Below are 9,746 nucleotides of genomic sequence, written 5' to 3'. Positions count from 1 at the left end.
GTTGACACTTGCGAACGTTCAAAACATTTCCATAAACTTCTTTGATATTCGTTGTTTCCCTTCTTGTATTCAAACAGCATTACAAGCCGAATGTGTGTCTCGTCGTGTGCCATCATTATAAGGGATTAGAATATACTACACTTTACACATTATATAGGCTACATTAACGTGACGTTTAGGTGGTTCGTTTAACTATTATACGCGATGTAGGTTTTTTTTTTGGGGGGGGTTAATGAAAGTGTTACAAAACGCGACATTAATTGATTGACGACCTAATACCTTGATTCAATACGTCCAGACATTTCTTTAATTTAGACCTTTTTAAGGATTTGATGTGGTCAAAGATAAAACGGCCCAAAAATTTATATGTTCATGAATCCAACACATTGACAACCAAAAAATTTGCTCGTTTTGAAATCTTTTTTTTTTTGGGGGGGGGGGGGAGCTCACAAAAACGTATAATTTGGGGTTTTTGTCCAATCACTCGGCTGTATTTTGACTAGTTTACATGGGATTTGGCACAAAGATATTTTTCTATAGTTCCTACACACTGACAAAGAAAAATGGTGTTATTGTCCATTTTTAGTACTTATAGGTTTTTTTTTAATTTCGCGCAAAGCTACACGAGAGCTATTTGCGCTAGCCGTCCCTAATTTAGCAGTGTAAGACTAGAAGGAAGGCAGCTAGTCATCACCACCCACCGCCAGCTCTTGGACTACTCTTTTACCAACGAATAGTGGGATTGACCGTCACATTATAACGTCCCCACGGCTGAAAGGGCGAGCATGTTTGGTGGGACGGAGATTCGAACCCGCAACCCACAGATTGCGAGTCGAGTTCCCTAACCACTAGGCCATGCCGGGCCGAAACGTTAAGAAATGTGGTGCCTCTGGAAGATTTACTAGACAAAAGGTTTTGGCATTGTAGTCAACATGACAAGCAACAACAGTGCTTCTCGAAAAGAAATAAAAGACTTAATCCAAGAGCTTTTCTGTAACATGCAATGAATTTCATGTTGGATGATGCAGCCAACTGTTGCACCAAGACATTGACATTCTTTGACTTAATTTAAAATAAGTATGTCCATTTTTCTGCTTACACTCATTGTTTGAATCATTATTGTAGCATATAACGTATTTTCTAGTTACCTGTGGAGAAACTGAGTGACATGATAAAGTAGAATTGATTCTGTTCATGCACTCCAGTGCCAGTTGGGAGAGGACTACAAAGCCTTGATCTCCATTACATAATACAACATCCTCACAGGAGCCAGTAAAAGAAAGTCACATTCTGAATCCAAAGCAATCATTGTCAAAATGCCAAGTTTGAAATTTGTGGCTAGTCTTGTGGTATGGTATGATTTTCTGTATGAGATCAACCTTGTTATCAAGTAACTGCAATATGGAGGTTTTGACCTTTTTTGAACTATTCCACAGTTACAAAATACAAAATATTTCTTTCATCAGGCTCAGCAAAGGCATTGATGAAAGTAAATGAGCTTGCAGAATAAAGGAAAATGAAATGCTGAATTACATGCTGACTTAAAGATAATGCTTAGTCCTTTATTTCATCTGACAACAGTGAGAAGTTAATTTTACTGAAAATTTTGCAACAACAACAAAAGATCACAGAAAGTGTGTGACTGAATGTTAAAACCTATAAATTTGGCACTACTTCTCCAATAACAAGTCGTTATATGTAATGACTTCTTGTTAAAGTTCTTCTTTTGTTCTTTGGTTTGGCATGGCTTGGTAACTAGGACGTTTGACTGGCAATATGCAGGTCATGTGATTGCAACCCATCACCAAATATGGTCGCCCTTTCACCGTGAGATCGTTATAATGTGAAGGTTAATCCCACTATTCATTGGTATTCAGTAGCCCAAGAGTTGGCAGTGCGTGGTGTTGACTAGCTGCCTTTTCTCTAGTCTATCACTTCCAAATTAGGGAAGGCTAGCGCAGATAGCCATCTTTTAGCTCAGCTCGAAGTTTAACCAAAAAAACAAATATTGTTGTTTTTGAGGAATCAAATGTCTGCAGCTGTGCTTGGTTCATTTGGAACCAATTTTTGACTCGATCACCAAATTTAGCCTTCCAAATCTGCCACCTGTTCTGTTTTCCGTTACCGATATTGAAAACCAGACAGTGCTTTCCATAGTCTATACTTTCTTTAATTTCACTGTTTAACCATTTTTAGCTATCACTGTTCTGATTATCACTTTTTAGTTATTTTGTACATTTACAAGCTTTTTCGAACATAAACAAATCATAACAGCCGTTTTATTCTGTTTTCTTCCTGAAAAAATAAAAACGTACAGTTTGTAGAAATCGCATCTCGCTTATATACTAAGTAGATTGTCAACCATTTTTTAAAAATTATATTCTATATACACATTCTTTTTAATATTTCTACTCTGCATGCTTCGTAGGAAATAAAAATGTCTAAATGTCTAAATGCTCAGTTTCTGTTCTTCTAAAGCAGATGTGCTAAACTAGGGAACGTAACATGGGAGGTGAGATATAGTAACTTAGGCAAATTAAATCATCGATAAAATGCAACCCAAGTTTTTGCCAATTCAATAATGTCTTATCTGACAGTTCAATCAATATTTTTTATATTTGCCAAAACTTAAAGTAACCGAATTCTTATCACTTTTAAAAACTGTAAAATAAAACACGTAATAAACTAACTGAATAGTTTTCAACAACAACAACAAAAAAGTTTAATTATGGCTTATCGTTAAAGCAAAGAAAAACTAATGCTCAACAGTTTACAAAACCTGAAAAAAATGCTTAAAGATCTACCTCTAACTAGTAATACCCTAAGTCTCAATATACTTTATAGCTCTAAACTATCATATAACTCTTAATTCTCAATAGTCTTCAAAATAAGATACATTCCTAATTCTCAATGATCTTTACATACCACGAAATATGATACAATCGTAATTCTCAGTATTCTACATACCACAAAATATGATACAATCCTAATTATCAATTCTACATACTACAAAATAAGATACAATCCTAATTCTCAATATTCTTTATAGCCTCGGAATAAGATACAATCCTAATTCTCAACATTCTACATACCACAAAATAAGATACAATCCTAATTCTCAATATTCTTTATAGCCTCGAAATAAGATATAATCCTAATTCTCAATATTCTACATACCACAAAATAATGTACTACTCTTACTGTCAAGGCCCGGCATGGCCAGGTAGTTAGTGCGCTTGACTCGCAATCTGAGGTTCGAATCCCCGTCCCACCAAACATGCTCGACCTTTTGGCCGTATGAGCTTTATAATGTGAAGGACAATCCTACTATTCGTTGATAAAAGAGTAGCCCATTAGTTGGCGGTGGGTGGTGATGACTAGCTGCCTTCCCTCTAGTTTTACAGTGCTAAATTAGGGACGGCTAGCGCAGATAGCCCTCGTGTAGCTTTGCGCGAAATTCAAAACAAACTAACTCTCATTGTTCCTTACAGCCTCAAAATAATGTATACAACTCTAGTTCTTAAAAGTCTTTACATAGCTTACATAGCTCCAAAACAATGTATCCTAATTATCAATTAATCCCACCATGAGTGGTGCTTCTACCTGTCATAGAGGACACAATGTTTGTAGTGATCACCTTATGTGCATGAAGCCAAGAAGAATAAATGGTATAAAACAATTTAGAAATCCATACAGGGATGTTAAGCTTTCTGAAAGTGATAACACCCTCAAGTATCTCTCTCCACCATCGAGCAAAGTCAAAGTAACAACTTCTGTGAAATCCCATACTTGTGGAAGAGAAAATTGATAAAGCTTGGTATGCACGTAATCTAGCCCAGGATGAGTTAATTTTGATAAGGCATGACTCAGGCTGATCAGATAAAGTCTTGAAAGAAGAAAACTTGAAATGGAATCAAATATTCAGCAAGGGCACTATCACAATTACTTCATTTTGGTGCTTCCTTAAGCTTATGACTAGTATAGAAACGACAAAACATGCACATTGATTAAGGTACCCCACTCTTTACAGTTGAAGACCAAGACAGGCCTTCACGTGTAGGTATATTAAACAATATTACTGCAGTGACATGCAAGAAAGACTCAAGCTAGAGTAGTCTCCATTCGAGTTACAACTACATGCAGATATGAAACCATCTATACTTTGAACAGAGGCCTGGCATGGCCTGACGGTTAGGGTGTTCAACTTACAATTTGCAGGTCACGGATTCAAATCCCAATCTTTGAGCATGGTTGCCCCTTCAGCCATGGGAGTGTTATAATTTGACAGTCAGTCTCACTATTCGTTAGTAAAAGAGCAGCCTAAAAGCTGCCTTCCCCCTAGACTTATCGCTTCCAAATGAGGAAAGCTAGTACAGATAACCACTGAGTAACTTTGCATAAAATTCAAATCAAATCAAACCATCGCTTGGATAGGATACACAGAGCCATAAATACATCTAAAGATGAAACTCTAAGTACAGATGGTGTAAGAATCTCCAGCTTTAGATGCTCATGGAAGTCAACTACGTTGAAAGTATTGGCAAAATATCAATGTAGCTGGGCAACAGAAAGCATATCTGACATGTGGACTGATGCCTTTACCAAATCCTTATCCATGCCCATGAAGGTTATCGTTCATCGAATCACTGTCCTATAAAACATAACTGGGAAGGTCCCAAACAAGGCTTTATATAGAAGGTTTGACTATCCGATTGAACCACTACTACCCTCATCATTTTGTGGTTATCTTGGTAGAAGAGAAACTTGAATTAATACTGCTGAATTCACAACTTATGCACGAATAAACTCTGAAGCTGGTCAGAAGACTTTGGCAGTTCAGGAGCTTATTCTTGCTTACAAAATGCTCAGAAAAGCCATCAGTAACATGTAACATGTATAAAAATAGTTCATAGTTGTTCTAACTACCAGAATGGGCATCTGAAACATTGAAGTTGGAATTCAGATTGGATCAAGAACAATATGAGTCTGCCTCAAGAATAATCAGTCTTCTTCAACATCTTCAGCATGGATCTAGCTGACCTTGACAGTCCAACCAGATATCATGTGGTAAGCGTTCCTGAAGACATTCTGCTGTGCAGCAGTGGCCCTAGTAATCCTGAACTCGAAAGCGATGTGTAACCATCTCTTAGCAAGGTGAAATAAATGGTACAGTGACACAGATATGATCTGTTTACTTAACAACAAAGTATCGCCATCCTTTGTGCAAGTTGCAATCCTTCTGAAGAAACTTGTTACGTATTACAATTTATCCCTGACGAGCCTCCAATTTATTACGTAACGTATTATAATTTCGAATAGCCCGAAACTGAGTTAAATGATAATTTAGATTTAGAAATTAAATAAATGTCGATATTTATCCAATTTATGATACTTGCCAACAAAATTGATACACACAGTTTATTTTAATACAAATATATTTTAATATACACCAGTGTTTACCTACACACATATATTATTGATTCTTACACTCGAGAATTTTTTAAAATTTTAATGAATAGGCAGGAATTTCGCAATACAGATTTAACACCATAAGTTATTTACATTTCTAAATATAAGTTTAACTTAAACAAACATCGACATTAAAATAGATATAGGACAGTAAATCCGTCAAACACTAAAATTCCTGGGGTTAACCTCTATTAGGTAACGCAATTTCAACAGCCACATTAATGCCATAATAACCAGAATTACCAAAGGCATCAATGCAGTAAAAGCTGCTTCAGGAAATAAAGCTAAAGGCCGTCACTTGTTTATGCTCTTCTAGTCTTATATATTCCATCCTGGATCATTTACTATCAACGGTCAGTTTGACTGTTATGCAAGTACATAAGATTAAATAGACAATCACCTGTTTAACACTGGTCACGGGATGTACTTCAGCCATCCCCATCAACGATATATTACCTCTCATAAGCCTCACCAGCACCAATAACACTTACAAACAAAATTCTTCACTGAGGTTTTGCAGTTAAAGACCATGAATTCTGTTATCGAGTCACTGATCTATTTAAACTGGGACATTCTAGCTTCACAACGACCTGAAAGATTTCAATAAAGCAGGAGACTGTCTCAAAGATGCCTCAAAAGGTAATAATGTATAGACAATTAATATACATCTACCACTGGAGAGAGGGTAAAAAGAGAAAAAGCCTGTTCACACCTATTTAAAGACCATAGCCGAAAGTAATCTGTCATCATATCTTCAGGTGGCTCCTGCATCACAGATGACGAGAAATCTGGCTGGAAGTTCATCATCTCATGGAGCAACAACATTCTGCATAAAATTGGTGGAACATTGAAGCTTCCCACAAACAGCTGGAAGCCACATACCAAACAGTGCCATCACCACAATATTTGCGAATGACTCGCAGGCAGTAAGGCATAAAATGCAGAATGGATATCAGAAAGCAGATCAGCTGCACAGTAAGACCACCATCTTCATGTATGTGTCAGGTCATGCAGGTATAAAGCTAAACGAGGAAGCTGACAAGAAGAGTTTTATATCACATCCGGCACAATTAAATTGGAAGAATATCGACCTCCTCTACACTAATAAAGTGAAAATAACAAACATGGACGGTCTTCATAACATTCAGATGGAATGATGCTGTTTGAAAACAAAGTACCATATGTTGTGGCTAGGAAATACACATTATATGAAGAATCAGCAGGACATCGCAATCTAATAGTACTTGTAGCTTTGAAACAATATTTCTCATATGTCTGTACAGATACCAAAGCGGCTAATAATAATTACACAGTTCTCAAAATACTTTACACCTTCGAAAACATTTAATAATCAAATTTTATAGACTCATTAATGCATTTATAAAAAGCTTGAAGGAATTCAAATAATTTTACAAAATCAAGTTAAAAGCAAATAAATTGAGGTTACAGACCCTCACAGGTTCCCTTCTTCCTCCCCCATGTGTGCCCTGTCTACATATTGGTTGGATATAAATACAAAATCAAGCTGTTATAATGTGCGCTTTTGTCAGACAGAAGAACAAAGTCATATGGCATTAAAACTCATGTATGAAGTTTCAGATACTCCGAACTAGGCCCCCCAGTAGCACAGCGGTATGTCTGCGGACTTACGACGCTAGAATCCGGGTTTCGATACCTGTGGTGGGCAGAGCACAGATAGCCCATTGTGTAGCTTTGTGCTTAATTCCAAACAAACAAACTCCGAACTAGTCCGAATCCTGTTACAATTTTAGATGTAACATGTATTTTCCTAGATTTAGGATCTTACAGATCAAAGCTCTTATTTGATATGTTTATGCTTAATGCACACATACTCCGGTGAGTCAGCTGTAAATATATGGACTTACAGCGCTAAAACCCGGAGTTTGATTCTCCACAATGGACTAAGTGTAGATATTCCATTGTATAGATTTGCATTAAGACAGCTTAACATGAACGCTTTTTGTAGAAACAAGTAGCTAGCGAGAGAAAACCATGTAAATAACGAAAGAAGTGGATTAGTTTATGGCTACATTATATTACTATAACGAAAACGTGGTTCTAAATATGTAAGAATCAACTTATGTTTATACTCTATGTTATAAAGGGGTTTAGACAGCGACACCTACGTATCAGATGTGACTATTCTCTGAAAGCTGCGAAGTCTGGTTTCTTTCTTCTGAAAGATAAGTTACTTTTTAATGAGATAATGACAACAAACTCTGCTACTCTTGAATACTAAGTAAGTCTTCATTAGGGAAATGTTGCTTTGATGTCATTAATATAATAGGTATTTAATCCCCCCCCCAAAAAAAAACGTTATTTTTTTCAACATAAGACAACGTGTTCAGATCTAATTGCTGTGTCTTAGGTTGCGTGTTCATATTATTGAGTGAGTCACGCGATGTTACGTTTTTATCGATAACTCAAGTCTTATTTTAACCATTATAAAATATCCTTGAAGATAGATTTGTATTTTTTAACTGTAGGTTACTAACTGCTTTAAACGAACTAATTACTGGATAATGAAATTTGAACCAACACGTGAAAATGTTTTAGCGAATATGTTGAAGCACCAGAAAAGCTATTTATTACCTCATGTTGCATATCAGTCAGCACAATTAACTTAAATCCGTTTCTAGGTTTATTTCTGTCCAATGTTTTTACATTTGCCCTTTCGCTTGGATTTTCCTTAATGATGTGTAAATAAACCTAATTTGACGTGAAATACTTCTCATTATTTAGAGGGATTGTGATTACAGCGATGTGAAAAGTAATAAAATTAATTGAATCTCAAGTAAGTAACGATAGTGTAATTGATTACTGTCTAATTAAAGGACATGATACGGTGTTACGTGTTTGTTTGAAAGCACAATAGGCTATCTGCGCTGTTTACCCTTTAAGATCGAACACCGAATTTTATCGTTAAAAAACTTCAAACTTCCCACTGGATACCAGAGAGCGTCTTTATATGACCTTTTTCTAAATGTGTTGATTCTATTCGATTACTAGGTTTAGGGTCTTTTCTTGTATGGAAAAGTACATCTCATTATAGCGTACGCATACAGGGCATGTAAACCTCAAGATGTACATAAAATACAACTTTTGAATTATCATGTGAAATAACCATTTGAAACGCTTAAAAATCTATGGATTATTAGCTGTTTCCCAGTGGTTTCGCGACCCGCTGTGGGCAAAGTACAGACAACCCATAGTGTAGCTTTGTACCTCACAACAAACAAACAAAACGAATTATTAGCTATTCCTAAAATCTTCACATTATATTAACCTACTTCTCTCCAGGTGGCGCGATGAATTCAGCAATTAAATGGTAACAATGTAACACTTTTATAGGATTCAAAGCATTTGTAGCTTGTTACTATTTGTGATCTATGTTCAATTTATGTGTTGGGATTAAAATTAAGCTCAAGTAAACCTAAACAAAAAAACTCTTTAAATGTAGAAATATATTTCGGTCTATGAGGAAAGTTATGTATTCACATGATCAAAGGAATGTGAGTAAATTAAGTTAGAGCTCACGCGTATAACTTCATCCGCTGGCTGAATTCATATGAACGCTCTAAAGCACTATAAAGTTAGGTACAAGAACTTACTCTAGACAGAAGTACAAGGAAAGATCGATTAGTTGCTTAACCTGGGTCAATCTATTCTTGGGAACTGGTGCTTTCAAGTCAATTTTCCAATAGATGTTCGACTTAACTAAATCCCCTTGATGGTCGAGAGCACAGTGACATATATTGTATTCTTTATTTTCGCTGAAGAAGTATTAAGGACTTTAGTTTTCTCTTCTTTACTCGACTTGTATATTGTTTTAATTTATACTGAAGATTATTTCTACTTGTCTGTAAGCTAGATAATCGAAACTTGATATGTTACTTAGAAGACTGAAATAATGAAATAATTATGTTATATAGTAGCCTCTCTCCATCGAATCCTTATATTTAATATTCCAATGTCTCTTTTGAATTAGTAATTTACTAGAAAATCAACAAGAACCATCACTTCTACGAACAATGTCAGTCATAACCATGAACAATATTTTTCATAATCACGAACAATCATAATAAAATATAGTCTTATTCATAAACATAGTGAATAATAGGCAAAAAAGTCAGTCGTACCTGAAAACAGTGCAAGTCATAACAATAAATATTATCAATCATTCAATCATAGTAAAAAATAACGTTTGTCATAGTCATAAACAGTGCCAGTCATAATGATAAATAATGAAAGCTACT

This window comes from Limulus polyphemus, unplaced genomic scaffold, assembly GCF_000517525.1.
Source record: "Limulus polyphemus unplaced genomic scaffold, Limulus_polyphemus-2.1.2 Scaffold2763, whole genome shotgun sequence".
In the NCBI taxonomy this organism is placed as follows: Eukaryota; Metazoa; Arthropoda; class Merostomata; order Xiphosura; family Limulidae; genus Limulus; species Limulus polyphemus.
This window is presented reverse-complemented; position numbering follows the sequence as displayed.